Source organism: Podarcis bocagei (assembly GCF_964188305.1).
Source record: "Podarcis bocagei genome assembly, chromosome: 4".
Classification (NCBI taxonomy): Eukaryota; Metazoa; Chordata; class Lepidosauria; order Squamata; family Lacertidae; genus Podarcis; species Podarcis bocagei.
In genome coordinates this window covers 78,641,812-78,661,635 of record NC_138128.1, presented here as the reverse complement: position 1 = coordinate 78,661,635, position 19,824 = coordinate 78,641,812, and the positions used below count along the sequence as shown (strand labels likewise).

The following is a 19,824-nucleotide window of genomic DNA, read 5'->3' as shown; positions in this document are numbered from 1 at the left end:
ATGGGAGCAGTACGGAAGAATCCTGGAATGCAACAGCAATAAAGCATGCAAAACAAAATGTGTGCCTGACCTGTATTCAAAGATTAGAAGAAAATAACTCAAGCATGAAGAGTATGCCCTGTGGGGAGGGCAGCTGGAGTCCATGCAACTTTTTTTACCTTGGGTTGTTTATTTGTAGGGCCAAATTATATAATCGGCAGGATCCAGGAGTAAAGCTTTTCCCAGAATGTACCAATTCAGGCTGCAGATGGAAAATCCTGTTTGAATGCTTTCTCATTTTTAGAAAAATCCTCCCTGAGTATACAAAATGATTCTGTCACTGGGATGTGCTGAGATTTGCTCTAAAATATTGCCTTTTGTGTTCTTCTCCTCCACCCCCCTCTTTTTTTTTTCTTTTTTGGCAGAAGTTTTCTTTCCAGGGAAGTGTTCACAAACCTGCAGTTTCCTGCCTATGGCATGTAACGGTGCTCACATCTCGTTATAAGTTGACCCCATGCCAAGGCTGGCCCACAGTGGGGCTCTGCAAGGGATCCCCCTCAAGGAAAAGCCCTTGCCAAACCTTGTCCCCTTGCTGGTGGAGGGATTCGGTCAACGTTTCTCCTTAAGGAGAAGTCTTTGCTGAATCTCTCCTTTCCTGCTCAGTCGTGAGGGCTTTGCAAGGGCTTGAGAAGTAGGGAGAGATCTGCTGCACAATCTCCCCCAACAATGCCACCTCTGCCGCTGTGCCACTTACCTCTGACACTGACGTACTGGCAAAACCTATTTGGTGTTTCACAACTTTCTGACTAGTTGCAGGACCTTAGCCAGACCTAGCAGAGTAAACACAGAATCCACGGAAGCAATTGGCGACTTGGCTGCAGACAGGATAGACGAAGCAGGAACCAGGAACTTGTAGTTAGGTGTTTATTATATAAAGTGGACTATTTACAGGAACAGAACTCAGATCTCCAAACTCTGAACTAGCACATTCCAGTTAGTAGGCCATTAATTATCACTCCCTTGAGAGAGCCTGACCAATCAGGGAGCCTCTGTTATCACCAGGCAGACTTACTCCTTCAGATTGCCTTCTGGTTGTCTGCCAAACCTTAATTGACTCTGTGTGAGTAGCTGCACGTACACAGCTTCCCAACATGACGCTGCATCACCTGCCTCTGCCAGCACCACTGGCACACGGCTCGCTGCAGTGCCTTGGCACTGATTTCCAGTGCGACCTCCCAAGATCTTATCAAAATCTCACAAGATGTCTCTGTGAGATCTCATGAGCTCTTAGCAGATATCAGTGCCGATTCCAGCACCGCTTCTCCAGTGGCAGTCGAGCAGGTGGGAGCCCATGGGGACGTGAGGCAGCTGCTTCTCCATGCCTCATCACTGGGCCAGCCCTCTCCCATACAGAGGGAAGACAAGACCACAACAGCGTGAGATGGTTGTATTAAAAATGCCTATCCTTTGGAGTTTATTAGGAACTCTTTCTACTCATCCTTTTTTCAAACAAAGCTTATTTCCTTCCGCTAATCCATAGCTTTAAATTGGCAAAAGTTCAGTGAAAAACTGAAATGGCTCAGCAAATCTAAACCTCGGTTTTATACTTTTCATTTGAAGTCATTACTTCAGCTACCATAAAACATAAAAATTTGCTTACTCACCTTTGTCATTGTCATTATCATTATCATTATCATTACCATTATTATTAAAATTTGTATATCACCCTTCAGCCAAAGATAACAATATAAAAAGACAAAATGGACACTGTAGAAATAGTTATGAAAGGCATTTTTTCATTAAGTTCTGCAACAGGGATGAAGGCTTTGACAAGATTTGTCTTCAGACGGCATGAGCGGTATTCAACTACATTTTACACAAAGTTGACCTACTAATATTTATTTATTTATTTATTTATTTATTTTATGAAGGTAACTTATTTAGGTTCCTTAGTTTCAGTAGGTCTATTCGGAATGAGACTTAGTTGAATACCGCCCTCTATGTACTGCCTGTCAACAAAGAGAAGGAAGCAGAGATTTAAATACAGATGTGAGGAAGAATAGCGGGAGAAAGGTAAAAATTCATTAATACTAATATCAATAGTATTCTATTATATTACAATGTTCACTGCTTCAGGCAAGCAGCATCAGGATGAGGTCACAATGGCCAGCCTCTCTTCCCTTCAGACTGCCAGCATCAACAGCATTAGGTTATAAAGGCCAGTCTCTCTCCTTCATGCATGAAACATGAACATGAGGACACAAAGGCCATTCTCCTTCAGGCAGGCATCATCAGCATGAGGTCACCATGGCTGGTCTCTCTTCTTTAGGCAGAAGGCAGCAGCGTAAGGTCATAATGGCCTGTCTGTTTCCTTCAGATGGGCAGCACCAGCCTGTCACAATTACCAGTCTCTCTCTCTCTTAGGAAAGCATCAGAATGCTCTGACCTTCTGGTTAGCAACCTCACAAGTAGCTCACAATGACGCGGCTGGCGCTGTGGTCTAAACCACTGAGCCTCTTGGGCTTGCCAATCAGAAGGCTGGAGGTTCGAATTCCCACGATGGGGTGAGCTCCCATTGCTCTGTCCCAGCTCCTGCCAACCTAGCAGTTCAAAAGCATGCCAAGCCAAGTAGATAAATAGGTACTGTTGCGGTGGGAAAGTAAATGGTGTTTCTTGCGCTCTGGCTTCCATTTTGCCAGAATCAGTTTAGTCATGCTGGCCACATGACCCAGAAAGCTGTCTGTGGACAAACGCCGGCTCCCTCAGCCTGAAAGCAAGATGAGTGCCACAACCTCATAGTCACCTTTGACTGGACTTAACCGTCCAGAGGTCCTTTACCTTACCTTTTACCTTCACAAGTAGGTTACAAAGTCTCTCCTTCAAGCAGGCAGCTTCAGGATGAGGTCACAATGGCCAGTCTTTCCTTCAAGCAGGCAGCTTCAGGATGAGGTCACAATGGTCAGTCTCTCTCCCTCCCTCAGGCAGTCAATTGGGCAGGGGCATCAGTAGACAACAGTTTCTCACTGGGGCAGGCGGAAGCAGGAGTGTGTGGACACAGTTTGTTCTATTTTAGGTGAGCATAGCCTCTCATTCTCCTACTTGATTGTGCCTATCATTTGAGTCAGCAGCAGTGTGCAGTCAGAGCAGCTGTTGGCAAGGAGAAAGGGAAAGTTGACAGGCAGGTAGTACCCCAACCATTACCATAGTGTTCTTCAATCATGGGTCCATGGATGTTGTTGGACTAGAACTTCCATCATTCCTGAGCATTAGCTAATCTGGTTGGAGATTATGAGAGTTGAAGTCCAACATCAGGGTACACAAAGTGTACACTTCCTCAAAAGTGCTTCAAGAAATTAATACATCCGTTCAAGTTCTTTGACATAACGATGGAGGCTTGAAAAAAAGCAATTGACTTCATGTCGCAGACATGAAGCTTGTCAAGATTGACATTTTCTGGTTTTTCGTATAATCTGATGCGTTTCTCTCCCCGCCCCCAACTACAATTTAATCATTTGGCATTTATTCTCAGGGGAAATGTAGATGTGGATCAAAAACAGTTTTTAAATTAATATTTGTAAATGCATTCATTGATTTTTGAACTCTCTATTTTCTGTTTTCTGTTTTAAAAAGAAAAGCTGGGTAGTGCTGTTCTTTTATCATATGATAGTTTATTGTTTGATCTAGTTTTTGATATTTACCTGGAGCTCTTTTCATATTTTATTGATGTTTGCTACACTGAAGAAGAAGAAGAAGAAGAAGAAGAAGAAGAAGAAGAAGAAGAAGAAGAAGAAGAAGAAGAAGAAAGATTGGATTCATTTCAAATGTGGACACATTGCCTGTGCTTGGCAAAGTCATTTGCTCCCCCTCACGTTCTGAGGTAGTATTAACGGAAATGGGTGGGCCAAGCACGTTTCCTATACATCCATCTATCTATATGTCATGGAAGTTGCTTGTAGTCTAGACAGAGACTAATGACAGAGAAAGATGATAGGCTGGGCATACCAGTATATAGACTCCTAATTTCTGGTAACGTCCTTTAGCTCTGCCTGCATACACATCCAGAAGCTCATGGAGAGAGAGATAGGGAGAGAGAGAGGCAGTGAATCCGTGTTCTATGAATAGAGTGATCTTATGTCCTACTCTAAGGGACGCGGGTGGCGCTGTGGGTTAAACCTCAGCGCCTAGGGCTTGCCAATCGCATGGTCAGCAGTTCGAATCCCCGCGGCGGGGTGCGCTCCCGTTGCTCGGTCCCAGCGCCTGCCCACCTAGCAGTTCGAAAGCACCCCTGGGTGCAAGTAGATAAATAGGGACCACTTACTAGCGGGAAGGTAAATGGCATTTCCGTGTGCGGCTCTGGCTCGCCAGAGCAGCTTCATCACGCTGGCCACGTGACCCAGAAGTGTCTGCAGACAGCACTGGCTCCCGGCCTATGGAGTGAGATGAGCGCACAACCCCAGAGTCTGTCAAGACTGGCAGGGGTACCTTTACCTTTTATATCCTACTCTGCAGAGGGCACTTTTCTGTTTTGAAGGACTCCAGAGTCCTCCATTTGAAGGTGTCCTCTGTTAGGGCTGAGAAGAATTTTCTCCTTGAGCCATTTTGCGGCTCTGTGTTCATATCGCCAAGGTTTAGTGCCATTGGCAAATCTCAATGCGGAAGATACGAAAAAGGATGTCCCCATCTGGCAAAACTGTCTTTGAGAACAGACTAAGGCTGGTTCTTCACAGCAGAGGCTTCCTGGTCTGCTTTCACTTTAAAATCCCTGGAAGCTATTGATTATTGTCCCCTCCTTCCTTTTCATTTATCTTCATTTATAACAATTTAGAATGCCATTGTTATTATATGCGTAATTGGCATCTCCTGATAAAAATAGGTCAGATCGGAGGATTTTCAAATTTGCTGACTATTAACATTGGTTCAGGGAGTGCTGTGCATAATGGCTATAGTATATAAAATCAATAAATAATTACAGCATAATGGGCCTGCCTTTTTAATGGCTTAAATTATAAGCACGGGTTTGCAATGTGCACTCATGTCTTAAGGACAGTGGTCCCCCCCCTTCTTCTGGCTCCAGCTGGGCCTTTGAAGGGCAAAAAGAGGGATGAATAATGTATCCCAATTTGGGAACTGTCATATGCAGCAAACCACCAATGGCACATACCAGATGACCTCAAAGCTCTTGACTCTGCAATGAAGACTGGTCGTGGTGTCTCTAGGACTTGAAAGGCATCATGGTGCAGTGGTTAAACAGGGCATACATTGGAAGGTTGGTGTCACACTCAGAAGCACTTCCTACTTCCCCATAGCTCATCAGATACAAGAAGCTAGTTCCTGAGTTCTTGTCATACTCTAGCATGGTGTTTCCAGTTAACAGAACCCAGATAGAAATGAGCTTTGTTCTCAATGGCTCCCACTTAAGTTCTATGGAACAAGGTAAAAAAGTTCCAGTGTGGTCAATAGACTGAGGAGTAGAGTAAAACTTACCCACCCCACAGTCCAGGCTGTGAAGTCACCATAAGCAGGGAGCAGATTTAGCCCTACATAGGAATGAGTAGTGATGTTTTCCAAGTAGTGATGTATGGAAGTGAGAGTTGGACCATAAAGAAGGCTGATCGCCGAAGAATTGATGCTTTTGAGTTATGGTGCTGGAGGAGACTCTTGAGAGTCCCATGGACTGCAAGAAGAACAAACCTATCCATTCTTAAGGAAATCAGCCCTGAGAGCTCACTGGAAGGACAGATCCTGAAGCTGAGTCTCCAATACTTTGGCTACCTCATGAGAAGAGAAGACTCCCTGGAAAAGAACCTGATGTTGGGAAAGATGGAGGGCACAAGGAGAAGGGGACGACAGAGGACGAGGTGGTTGGACAGTGTTCTCGAAGCCACCAGCATGAGTTTGACCAAACTGCAGGAGGCAGAGGAAGACAGGAGTGCCTGGCATGCTCTGGTCCATGGGGTCCGTTGGATACGACTAAACGACTAAACAACAACAACAGGAATGAGGAATCGGTAGGTCTCCAGTTATTATAAGATTATAGTTTCCATTAAGCATGACCATTGGCTATGCTGGCTGAGGCTGATGGGAGTTGGATCCCAACAACATCTGGAGGACCACAGGTTGCCCACTCTTGAGCCACACCACACTTGCATCAAACATTGAGGAAACACACCAGGGCCCATCACTACCACAGGGTTTTGGTAATATGACAAAGTTGCAAGTTTTAAACAGTTTTGGATTTTGCAAAAGAAAAAAAGAAAATAAATAAATTCCTGCCCACCTCACATTCATCATAGGCAATTTGTTATTATCAGATAATGACATCTTTTAAGCAAAATAATAGCGTCTCACAGTCAGGCAGTAAGCAAGCCGCATAAGGAAACTGTTCATTATGGAGCTCTTCGGCTAGTATATTACATGAACAAAACACTGGAGTTCTTCACTTCAGTCTGAAAAGCGCAAAATCCTCAGTGATCTGAGTGGGGCTGGAGCCCATGTAAAACATCTACCATATATAAAACGTGTCCCATATATATATATATTCTCTCTCTCTCTCTCTCTCTCTCTCTCTCTCTCTCTCTCTCTGTGTGTGTGTGTGTGTGTGTGTGTGTGTAGTCAGTATACCATGCAGAATATAGGTGCAAAGTTGCTCAGGTTGGTATCATAGCAACAAAACCAATATTCTAGCACCCTAATTTGCATATATGGTGTGGGGGCGGACTAGTCTCTATTCTTAGATTCAGATTTAGCAGATACCAGTAATTGATCATGTGTCAAGGGTGCTTCCAACCCTTTATTGTAAACAAAAAAAGAACACCATCACTTCTGCAGTTCTGGATACCTGCACACACCAACCTAGCATCTAGGCAGCTACTCCCAGGTCCACAATCTATGGAGCAGTTGCAGCAACTGGCGACCACTCCCCCTCCACCAGTTTATGTACCTTCCCCTGACAGGCTGCATGCACCTAGCCAGAGACTATGCCTGTGTAGAAGCTGCCCCTGCTCTTCCTCCTTCAGTTCTCTCCTGGTTCTGGGAGACAGTGGTGCAGGAGAGGGTGGGGAAGCACCCGGCCTTTCACTTGCCTGTCCTGCCTCTTCCTCCAGTTCTGAAGCCCCCCCCCCCCGCCTCTGATTCTCACCTCCTGTCTTGTACAGGCCCCCACAAACCATGGTCCCCCTCTCCCGAGTCAGCCCACTTTCAGCAGTGCACACTCCCCAGCGTTCTGCCACTCCCTGATGTCATGAAGGAAACAGGCTCTGTATGCATTTAAACCTTTTGTTACACTTTGGCATGTGTTGATTCATTTCGATATATGCAACTGTAAAGTTGCCAGGCCATATTCCCTCTCCTTTTCCATGAAATGCTTCCCTTACCCATCTCTAGCCATTGACCTCCTCCTTGCAGCTCCAGTAATAGGGCATCCTATCCACAGCAATTCCTGCAATGAAGTTACCTTAAGGCATGGGTAGGCAAACTAAGGCCCAGGGGCAGGATCTGGCCCAATCGCCTTCTAAATCTGGCCCGCGGATGGTCTGGGAATCAGAGTGTTTTTGTAGACTGTGTGCTTTTATTTGAAATGCATCTCTGGGTTATTTGTGGGGCATGGGAATTCATTCATTTCCCTCCAAAAAATATAGTCCGCCCCCCCACAAAGTCTGAGGGGCAGTGAACCAGCCCCCTGCTGAAAAAGTTTGCTGCCCCCTGCAAGGTGTTATGCCAAACAGGGAATAGTAAGAAACATGAGGGTGTGCACACAAGGCCTTCCTCAGTTTCCCCCTGCATGCCAGGCTCTGTGTTGAATTGAGAAGGTCCACAGGAGGCCCTTAAATGAGCTCATCTGGAAACAATTGGAAAATTCTGCCTGACCGTGGGCTATCTGAGTTCCCGGTTGTGTTGATGCTTCTAAGCATATCCATCTGAATACCTGGCACAGAGAATGCCAAAGATAGAGTGCCTGGGGGCTGATATCACCCCACATGCTGAACATTATCTTTTTAACAAGCAAACCAACTAATATGGCTGCTAGTCACACAATCTGAATAATGACTAAGGGCCCCTCAGACATCTTTTTTGTTATTTTTGTGCATGGTTATATCTGCTCATGGGATGCGGGTGGCGCTGTGGGTTAAACCACAGAGCCTAGGACTTGCTGATCAGAAGGTCGGCGGTTCGAATCCCCGTCACGGGGTGAGCTCCCATTGCTCGGTCCCTGTTCCTGCCAACCTAGCAGTTCGAAAGCACATCAAAGTGCAAGTAGATAAATAGGTACCGCTCTGGCGGGAAGGTAAACAGCATTTCTGTGTGATGCTCTGATTCGCCAGAAGCGGCTTAGTCATGTTGGCCACATGACCCGGAAGCTGTACGCCGGCTCCCTCAGCCAATAAAGCGAGATGGGGTGCTGCAACCCCAGAGTTGTCTGCGACTGGACCTAATGGTCAGGGGTACCTTTACCTTCACCTATATCTGCTCATGAGTGTATATGGGCAGTTATACATGATCTCATTTTTAATACTGTTTATATCTGCAAAAGTTTTGGGTCAGACACACTGCTTTGTTTCCAGTTGGTGCTTGTTGGATAGCTTCCTGTTGAAAGCCTGTATTTTATGTGCCACAGATCTTCCGGGGCAGAGGGGTTGTCCCACTTTCTTTGTGCTATAGTGCAAGATTGCCCCTCCGGATGGCGGTAACAGAGTAACATTGGGAAAGCAGAACAGAACAACCAAGGAAGCAGAACACGGTGCGGACAGTTCAGTATAAATCTGCCATCAATTCATCAATGACATGTTACAGGATACACCCACATAATAAACACCAGTCTGGAGTGGCCTGAGGGTAAGGTCATTTTGCATGCAAAACACACAGGTATGTCCTGCAATTCAGCTCCAGACCCTTCCCATGTGGCTTAAAGAAATTTTGAAATGGGGCTCTTCCACTCTGTAACCACATTCAGAGATCCAGCAAGTAAACTATTAAATTGATATCCCCCAGGATGTCTGTCTTTCTGCCCCTTTTAATGGCTCCGTTTTACTGATGCGTGTGTGTTTCGGAGTGACAATAACCTTCATAATACTCAGGCATTAGGTGAGAAAACATAAACACAACTCACACTGCTTTGTTTTGCTGAAAAGCTGGGATGGCTGCCAGGTAATGCTGCACTTTCTATGAAGTAGCACAGCAGAGTCTTGCCTAGTTATCAAATGGAAATGGTTGGTTTCAAGGAGACATTTGTAGCTGTGCTTCCCTTGTGCTTCCTGTGTGACTGTGTGTGGAGGGGGTGCTGCTCTCCAGCTTGGGAGTGCTGATTCCCCAAGTGGAGAAGCTTTAAAGAGTAAGATGTCTAACCCAGCCCTTTTAAACTGTTTTAAGATGGAGACTGTTAACCCTTCACTACACCCAACAGAGACATTAGATGGACTTAGTGCATGGGAACCTGTGGTCCTCCAGATGTTGGATTCCATCAGCTCCAGCCAGCGTGGCCTATGGTCAAGGGTGATGGATGCTGTAATCCAACAGCATTTGGAGTGTCACACACCTGCTGGCTCCACCCACTCACCAAGGCTTAATATGTGCCAAAAGGCACCAGAACTCAGGCTAGGAGTCATGTAATACTCAATAAAAACACTTGGAATGTAGTGAAGAAAAAAAATATGATCATCATGGATACTGTACAGCTAATTTAAAACATATGTACATCATTGCTCTTTGTTGTTCTTATTGATGTGATGTTTTTATGGAACAAAATTTGAATACACTATATCAGTGCCAGCACTGAATCCTGGAATAGATGAAGAAAAGTAGGGGAACACTGCTGCCCTTTGACATTTTCCGCCTGAGGCATCAGCCTTAGTCTGTCTAATGGTAGGGCTGGCTCACCACATGCAAATCTCTCCTTCTCACCATGGTAAGGATGGCAATGAGGCTTACTCCCAGGAAAGCATGCATAAAATTGCAGCCTTAATGCCTCCATGGAGGATTAGAGAGCCTCTAAAGACTACACAGTGCTGTGAAATTAGCTTCATCTGCTCCCACCTTCCATGTTTTAATTACGTTTGTGAAATCTCAGCGACACATTTCAAAATTCTGCGGAATGTAAAGCAGTTTATAGCTGGCAGGTGTGTCTAGTTTGCATGCACCAGATAGTTGGTCTGTGAACAATTTGCCAACTCCATTTAGCAATTTTTTGATAATTTAAATAACATGCTATCATCTTTGAATATCTGGGGAAACCCCATGGAATCAGAAGAGCTGGGAACACAATTGCAGGCAGGTCTGAAGAAAGAAAGCAGGAAGTGTCAGGGCTGGTGATCTGACAGCAAGCAGGAGCAAGCACTTCAACAGCAACCTGTACTTTAGCAACAGGTTGCAAGACAGAGTCAATAATTTCATAGGACCCTATAGTTGATAGCTGTGATATGACTCTGGCCATCTCTAGTAGTGGTGCTACAGCAAAGCAAGGAGGATGACAGTAATACTCTTACCCAGTAAGCTACCCACACTGATGCAGAAAATAAAGTACATTCATTCATTCATTCATTAGTAATTGGAGAAAGGCTATAGCTCAGTGGTAGAACACATACTTTGCATTAAAAAAGCTCATGTCCAATCCTTGGTCTTTCCATGTAAGGCTTGAAGAGACCCCTATTTGAAGCCCTGGAGGGTTTTTGCCACTCAACAATACTGAGATAGATGGAACAATGGATTGACTAAGGCTGTGTTCCAGTGTGCATGGCATACACAGAGCACAAGATGGCAAGTATCTGTCCTGAGGGAGCTTGCACAGAGACCAGGAGGTCAAATGGTCCCCCCATATATCTGTTAACTGATAGTGGCTGAGGAATTTTGTATCTTACCTACTGGTGCCCAGTGAATGATCCGCATGTGTTTGGTACTATTGTGCAGATTCTTAACAGATTTATCCTGAGGAGGATCCTGACCATTAGGAGCACCTTGTGAGTTGCATTGGGCTTTCTAAAGGAAATGTTGGCTATAAAAAGTGCTTGATCTGTTTGCCTTTTAAGCATTGTGTTCTTATTTTTAACATACAAATGTGTTAGATGAACTTATTAACACAGTTAGCATGTTGACGTCTACTCATACACTATCAATTTTGTAAGCTGCTGGGTAGCCCAGCTTCGGGGTTTCACTCCCGAAATGAAAATAATTGAATTTCTCTCTTGACTACACAATGAGAAGAAGCTGGATAAATGAGTGCTGTGAAAACATGTTATCTAAGTACAGGGGGCTTTCAGATCCTGCAGAATGTACTCTCTTGCAAAAGTAATTGAAGGAAAATAAATTAGAAAAGCAGACAAGGGAGGCTTAGGCAATCTTAAGCAAAGTAATGATTCGTATACTTAATGGACAAGCGCCTTGTTATGCTACTGTCAATAGTATATATGTGTACATTCTAAAGCCAAAAAGATGATCTATATAACTGGACGTCATCACGTCTAAAGAACAGCATCGGTCAACATTAGTATTTTGACTATAATATTATAAATCTAGAAGCAACTTCAATCCCGCCACATCACAAAATTGGCATCACCTATCTGTATTACATTTTGAGTAATGTCAAGCAGGGCTAGCTGCAGGTGTGAAGGGTGGTTGGCTAAGGGACCTCTGGTGGGACTCATCCTACATCAGTGGCCTCCCTAGCAGCCTGACATGGTAGTTCTGGGCATAGCAGCACTTTGCTATGCACCAGCCCCCATTTTAATTTCCAATAGTGCCCTCAAATGTGGCAACACTTTGGGCCTTGTGGGAAATGAAAAGGGCCACCATGATAATTACCTACAGTGTGGTGGATTGATGCAATACCAGTAGCATTGCAGAAAATTAAAATAGTGGCTGGGCAGGCAACACTGATTGGACAACTCAGGGCAAGACTCAGCAGTTGGTCTTGCTGGGACCTCAGCAGTTGCTTGATGATGATGCATATTAATGTTGAGCCTAGTATGAGACAAGTGGCAGAGCAGGCCTACCATGTAGCACAGTGAAGCATTGCGCTTCAGGCAGCATGGGGGGCATGAATAGATAAAAGAACAGACTGGTATCTGAATAACAGAGCACAAGGTTTTGTAACACGTGGCCCCTACCATAAGAAAGCCACCATTTCGGGCTCTGTTTCAGGCAGTAAAATATGTTGAGCTTTCTGAATGACCCCTCAATGAGAAGAACAGTAGAGGATCATCCTTGGCTTTCATAGAACATGCCTGAGAGAGCAATACCACAGAAGGAAGCAGGAAGTCAACACCAGTGCCTCTGTGTCTTTTCTTCACAGCAGAATTGTGAGCAAAACGTCAAGTTCTACACAGGAAGACTCCATCCATTTGCCTTCCCTGCTCTGAAGACTTTCCAACTTTAAGGTCCGGGTAGTGCAATGAAGTAGGTCTCAAGCTGTGACCATGAGAATTCTGGCCTGGAACATTCCCCTTCCCTTTTTCTGTTTCAGGTGAGGACTTTGGTAATATGGTAAGGACAAAATTGTGCGTGCGTGTGTGTGTCCCACCCCCATTTCTTATTTTCACAAAAATTCATTTGGATACAGTTGCGTTTTTATGGATCTTCTCAATAGGTACCCATATAAATATTGGATGGTGGTGATGATGAGGATTAGCCCCCTTGGCTCAACACCCTGTGTGGAGAAACCTCCCACAGCACCCTAAATCCAGTGCTGATCCCTTTTCACCCATATGACAACTCAGTATTCCGTCAAACAAACAGGGAGCAAACAGTTGCAAACACAAGAGAGACACAATCTGACAGTCTTGGGGTTGGGTACACAGTACGTTTCCGAGCACAATTCAAAGTGTTGGTGCTGACCTTTAAAGCCCTAAACGGCCTCGGTCCAGTATACCTGAATGAGCGTCTCCACCCCCATTGTTCAGCCCAGATGCTGAGGTCCAGCTCTGAGGACCTTCTGGCAGTTCCCTCACTGTGAGAAGCCAAGTTACAGGGAACCAGGCAGAGGGCCTTCTTGGTAGTCACACCTGCCCTGTAGAATGCCCTCCCACTAGATGTCAAAGAGAACAACTACTACCAGACTTTTAGAAGACATCTGAAGGCAGCCCTGTTTAGGGAAGCTTTTAATGTTTGATGGACTACTGTATTTTAATATTTTGCTAATATTAAAACAAGAGAGGCTGGGGAAACCCAGCCAGATGGGCGGGGTATAAATAAATTATTATTATTATTATTATTATTATTATTATTATTATTATTATTATTATTATTGCAAACAAACATCGTCTGCCAAGAAAAGCTGAGTTCAGTGACCTGCCTAAATTAAGCAAAGGTGCATATATTTCCTAAATACATGGCACAAAGAGTAAGAACAGCAACAACCTGTGCAGAACAGTTAAGCACCCCTCTCTACATGTGATTCCCCTCTGGCTTCAGAGATTTCTCCAGGCACACTTTAAAGCAGGGGAAGGTGCCACTGGGCAGAAAGTATCTGATGGTTCATTAATGAACTATTGGAAACTTTTGCTGGAACGCTTCCAAGGATGCTGGACTAGGAAGATCTTGATTTCATCCATCCCGTAAGGCACTTCTTAAGCAAAAGACCAAACTGAGGTTCACTTAACATAAATTAGATATGACTTAACTATTAAGAGATCTGGGTTAGGTACTCTTGCTTTATACATTTAAAACTCTCAGGGATTTGGGTGAAAGAAAGAAAAGTAGACCCCAAAAGACTTGAGTCTGCCCACCTAACATTAAAGCCTACCCTCAAGGTAAACTTGCTTTTCAGAGAAAAAAGTGGATGCTGTATTTTCAGAATACTAGTACATATCACACTTGCAGACATTTGTGGGATGCACTGAGCTCTGGCTGGCTTCCTAATTCTAAAAAAAAATAAAGGTGAAATGTCATTTGATGATGTTTTGCTGTCTGACTGGTCCACTGAGGGGCAAACTGCACGTTACACAGAGTATCATGGATTTTCTTTTCTCTTAATGAGAGGCATCTATAATAAGAAGTGAGGAGGTTATGCCTCAGCTGATGATGAGGATATTCCTCACTTTCCCCCCTAACTGATGGTGGTTTCTCACAAAATGGCACCCTCCCATGTCACTTCTCCCACATGCATAAACACACACACCCCATGGGGGAGGGGATGCACATTCCTGTATGCCTGTATAGAGAATAAATAGGATGAATGCCCTATTCCAAGCTAAAAACAACGACAACAACCCTCTCCACCGACAGCTTCAGCTTACTTGCCAACCTTTCTTTTTCTTCTAACGCTAATGTCTCCCTGTTATCTATTCCAAAGAAATCCACACTGTCTCTGACTGCCTTTTTGCTAGATTGTTTCCCTTTGATAATTCAGCCTCCACCATGTCATGAGTTTGGAATCCAAGATTTCCTTCTGCCCCCGAAGTCTAGATTACGAGGTGAGCTATAGGTCTGGGTGTTAGAAAGGTATTTCTCTCTCCAGCCTGAAGCAAAACATTTCTAAATTGATGTGAAGAGGTAAAAAAACAAACAAACAAAACCAGCAGTATTTTTCTGATTCATTATCACTGGCACACTAAGATTTTCATTGTAACGTAATATGTATAAGGATCCTAACAACGGTATGTTCTTATTTTTGCCATCAACATGTTTTGCAAGCATTGATTTTCTTAGGAAACAAAACACTCCCTCAAAGAAACAGGATGTTATTCATTATAGAAATGTCTCCTAAATTTGCTTGTTTTATGTTTAAATGCTTTCTTTAAAGAAAAGTATAGCTCAAAGGATGTGCATGTTGGGTGTGTTTTTTTAATAGATAAAAAAAATTCAATACATTTATTTTTTTTTCTTGCACCCATGGACTGAACTCTCCCTGTTACAGCAACAGTTTTCCATTGTCCTGTAAGCATTGTTCCTACCCACCAGCATGCAGTGTGCCCTATTCCCCAGTGAAAGCAACCAAAGAAGGTTATTATAATGTATGCCAAATCATTATTCAAAATGTTGCAGATAATTTCCCCATCATTTTCTTGTTCCTATGGCAGCATGGCGCAATCTCTCTCCTCCTACATAAGGCTCTGTAGAACAAGAAAAAGATTGCTGTAATCCTTTTCTTCTCATGACACCCGAGAACTGTAATCTTCTTGCTATGTTAGTGGCAAATTCCTATCTGTTAATGTCAAGCCTGACTTTACAAGGAAAAGTTCCTGCAAGCCTTCATTGTATTGGTAAATAGCTATGGGAGGTTGAAAAAAGTGGGGGCAGCCCAAAGCAAGGCTGAAGATTGAACCCAAAGCTATAATTCAGTTGTGAGTTTGACATGCCCTTTTACGTGGGGATTTTAATTGAATTATGGCCTGTTATACCATAGCATTTAAGGGTATTCATGCACAAATTTAAGGAATATGGAAATGCACTACATAGTAAGCTGCTTTATACTGATCCTGATCATTGATCCAGTTGTAGTCCAAAATATCTGGAAGATACGTATAACAACAACAACAACAACAACAACAACAACAACAACAACGGGATATTCAAATAGCCAGCATAGCTGCAGATCAGCCTCAACACAATGGTCAAATGTTATTATTTTATTTAAATGGCACAACTTAATCCTTTCCACCCCAAAGTCTCAGCAGCGGTAACAAAAGTAAATGAGTGTTGTTTGGAGAAGACCAACAACAGATTTTTTTATAGCATTATCCAGTGCTTTTTTTCAAAAAAAATAAATGTTTAGGGGTACTCTCATTTTCCTACTCATATTGAAATACTGCCCCTCAATGAGGCCAAACTTAAACTCACAAAATGTTTAGGGGTATGCGTACCCCTGTGTACACCCCCCCTTAAAAAGCACTGGCATTATCTTCTCCTCTCCTCTACCTTTTCTATTTTAAAGGAGGCAAGGAGAAGGTTTATGACAGGATATTACCGGAGGAAATGTGTGTGAAACAGACATCTTGATATGGAATTTTCTGCCTAAGGTACATTTTGTTCTTGAATGGCTCATGTGTGGTATTACCTAGATCTCACTCTCTGTCTTCATTCTATTTCTCTATTGCCCCCTTCTTTTTTAAGATGATAAAGAAAATGTGCAAGACCATTAGATTAATGCAAAGATACGGATGAGTTGGCTTTAGAGGCAGAGAAGTTAGGGAAAACAATGTCCCTATAGCAACCATAACTCAGCCATGGGGCACCTAGAATGTCTTTTGGTACTGCACAGGATGTTAATTTCATAGCTCTGTCCTTCATTGTAGAGTGTGACCAAGATGCTCTGGGGCTCAGGCTGACAAAAGAGTAGACTTGAATGGCCTGACTTCAGCATGAACTGCATCAATAAAATAATAAAAAATGAAAATCCACTCACACAACAACTCTGTCAGATACAAAAGAGTGGGGCAAAGATTCTAAAATTTGTTTGCAGAGCTATCTGAACCTCTGATCTGCTGCAGCAGACAGAGTTTGGATGTTGGAGAGGTGCCCCTCCCCCTGTCCCTGCTAAGTTTCACCTGTGTGGACCTCCACCACTGTGGAGATCACAGTTGCATCCACCAAAAGTGTGGGTAGAAGTTAATTCCAGAGGAAACCCTTGAATGAGCAAGGGGAGAGGAAAGGGATGCAGCTGGACAAGCCAAGGATCCGCTGGATGCTAAGGCAGCCCAGCTACTAGTGATGGACCCAATCTGGACCTCTCCCTTGTGCTAGAGTGCACACAACAAAAAATGGGACAGAACCACTCCACCCCACCCCATTCACTGTGGGCAGTGCAAACAGCAGGGCTTCCGATACAGTAGAGATTTACTCTGCTACTCTGTTCAGCCCTGCACTTTCCTAACTTTACCCCAAAGACTTTTGGGTCAGACTGGAGTTGTAACCTGTTAGTGATGGGCAAACCCATCAATTTTGGTTTCTCACTTTTCTACAATGGGTTGTTGTTGTTTTTTAAGTCCTCATGAAAATTCACCAGCATTTTAGTGTTGATTTCTCCTCCCATATACATTTTTTGCATGCTGTTTTGCCTAAAAAAACACATTTTGTACAAAACATTTCTAATAAGAAGTTATTTTCAGTCATATATGCATTCACGCCCACACTTTATTTGAATTTGTGTACACATGACTTGGTTGAAGAACGGCATTGCAAATTCAGAGAAGTGCCTATTTTGAAGGATGGTTGCGTTTTGAGTTTGCTTATTGTTCCAGGTAGTATAAATTGGGTAGGTTCAGTGCAAACTGAATCAAATTCATGCCCCATCCCTACCTGTTAATCGGTGTAGCCTTTTACCTCGTATCTAGGACACACAACATATTCACTAACATCATTTTAGGGGTATCTTTGACAAAAACGATTCATGGGTGCACATCATGATTATAAGAGGAACTCAATGGGGGGGGGAGAATGGGTGCAGCCATCACTGCAATTTACATTCACAAGCTCACAAGAGTTCCAGTGAACTCAGCAAGTAAACAGACTGAAACCAGAGATGAAATGAGGTCCCACTAGCATCCAATCTCATTCATCATGGTTTGTTAACATAACAGAAAACAGACTCTTTTCCATCAGTGGATGAGGATGTATTAAGTCGGAAGGCATGACAAAACATAAAGCTCTTAAACCCCTACACTCCTTCTTTTATACTGTCAAAGGGAAGGGGGGGAAATGCCATTAGGAAAATTCTAGAACCTTAGGTCTGTCTCGTCTTGTAGAGGTAATGCCTATTGGAAATGGCATTTGCTTGTGCTTCGGGAGGGCTCCATTTGCAGCCATTATAGATCTGTTCCAACAGTTATGTCATCACCCAAAGCAGCCACCTTTAAATCCAGAGTAATCTCTGGCAAGGCAAGGCAAGGTAGGAAATTCTCCTGTGCACAATTGCGAGGACTGTGAGTTAGGAAATGCACTGCTCGCTGTTACTGGCGGCAGAAAAGAAAAAAGGAGCAGACTTTCAGAGGCCTCTTCCGAGAAAGGATACAGGGCTCTGCACCCTTTGTGATGCCTTTAGGAGGAAATAAAGTAATGTGTGCTCAGTTACATCAGTATCAAAAGGAGAGGAGCAAAAAGAGCTGAGGTGACAAATGGGCTGCTTCATTCAGCAGTATACTTCCCAATACTTTGTTCTTCCTCAAAGAGGGAGATGACATATTCCCCTAAACACAAAAGGTATATGTCAGCAGGCAGGCTACACCCGCTGAATACACTTCTCTGAGAGCTCCATTGCTGAAATGTATGGGAAAGGAAGAAAGTATCTTCCGCCCCACCCCACCCCATCCTGTCAGTAATTTATATAGTACTTGGTCGAGAGACTTCCTCTAGGTGAAAACTGTTAATTCAGTAGCTGGTGTGATGCTCCTGTGCCAGAGGCTTGCAAAAATAGTGCATTTTGGGTGGTGAGCCACAAAACCATTGTTGCTGGCAGTGTGACATCATTGCAAGGCATCAGAAACATTAACTCCTGGAAGTGTCTGCAGTAGCCACAGAAACTACATATCCCAGGCTTCCTCAGCCTCGGCCCTCCAGCTGTTTGAGACTACAATTCCCATCATCCCTGACCACTGGTACTGCTAGCTAGGGATCATGGGAGTTGTAGACCAAAAACATCTGGAGGGCCGAGGTTGAGGAAGAAGAAGAAGAAGAAGAAGAAGAAGAAGAAGAAGAAGAAGAAGAAGAAGAAGAAGAAGAAGAGTAGTAGTAGTAGTAGTAGTAGTAGTTTGGATTTGATATCCCGCTTTATCACTACCCGAAGGAGTCTCAAAGCAGCTAACATTCTCCTTTCCCTTCCTCCCCCACAACAAACACTCTGTGAGGTGAGTGGGGCTGAGAGACTTCAGAGAAGTGTGACTGGCCCAAGGTCACCCAGCAGCTGCATGTGGAGGAGCGGGGATGCGAACCCGGTTCACCAGATTACAAGTCTACCACTCTTAACCACTACACCACACTGGCTCCCAAGGATATTTGCAGCAGCTGCTTTGTCTAGCTCAGGAGTGGAAAACTCTCTTCATATTCTCTTGCGGCTAAGCTGCGAGGAGCCATATGCGGATAGTAGAAAGAGGGGAATAGTTGTCATGGGTCAGGAGTCAGCTTCACCTGCTGAACAGCAGCCTGAAGGGGGAGAAGGCAGTGTGACTCCAGCTGCAGCTGATCAGCCTTCAAGGAGAGGGAGGAGAAGTTACTCAGGAGAACCAGTTGGCTTCAGCCTTCTTAAGCAGAGCTTCCAGCAGCAGTCAGATGTTGGTAACAATGCCTGTGGTTCCCAGCCCTACCTTGCTGTTTCCTGCTTTCTGCCTGGACCCTTGGCTTTGTGATTATTGGGTTGTCTGACTATGCAGATTGCTGTTTGCCCAACCCTTGGAACAGCCCTGACTTCATATGCCGACCCTGCCTCCAGGCAAGCACACCTCAGAGACTCTTTATCTTCTGTTTGCTTGGCCTCACACTCCACAGAGTTCTGCATGCTGTTGCTCGCCAATGGGACTATGACAAAAGTGGGCGGAGCAAAGGATGCGACTGTACAGTAAGCTACCTTCTAGCCACACAGAAGTCAGGGGCCTCTCCATCCAGGCATTATCACAGTTCAATGACATATTCCTGACAAGCAAAAACACATAAGACAAAGAGAAATGTTGGTGAGGGGTGAGGCTTAAGGAAAGGGAGTGTGACCTGGGAAGTTTGTGTTCCTACGCTCTAGGAAGAGTCCTGAATACTACACAGAGAGGCCTGGAGGTCACAGGTCACACCCCTGACATAGACCAAGGGCAGCTTGTGACCAAGCTAGACACAACCCCTATCCATATACAGTGGCACCTCAGGTTACATACGCTTCAGGTTACATACGCTTCAGGTTACAGACTCCGCTAACCCAGAAATATTACTTCGGGTTAAGAA

General features: G+C 44.2%; 1 long non-coding RNA gene across 1 annotated transcript; it reads right to left on the bottom strand.

Annotated features, from left to right (window-relative positions):
- Window positions 1–1,901: 1,901 nt before the first annotated feature.
- LOC308584571 lies at window positions 1,902–19,364 on the bottom strand. The gene is made up of 4 exons (XR_014006929.1): window positions 19,203–19,364; window positions 13,709–13,826; window positions 2,823–3,126; window positions 1,902–1,988 (listed from the first exon to the last, which is right to left on the bottom strand). It is a non-coding gene; the product is annotated as an uncharacterized lncRNA (long non-coding RNA).
- Window positions 19,365–19,824: the final 460 nt, after the last annotated feature.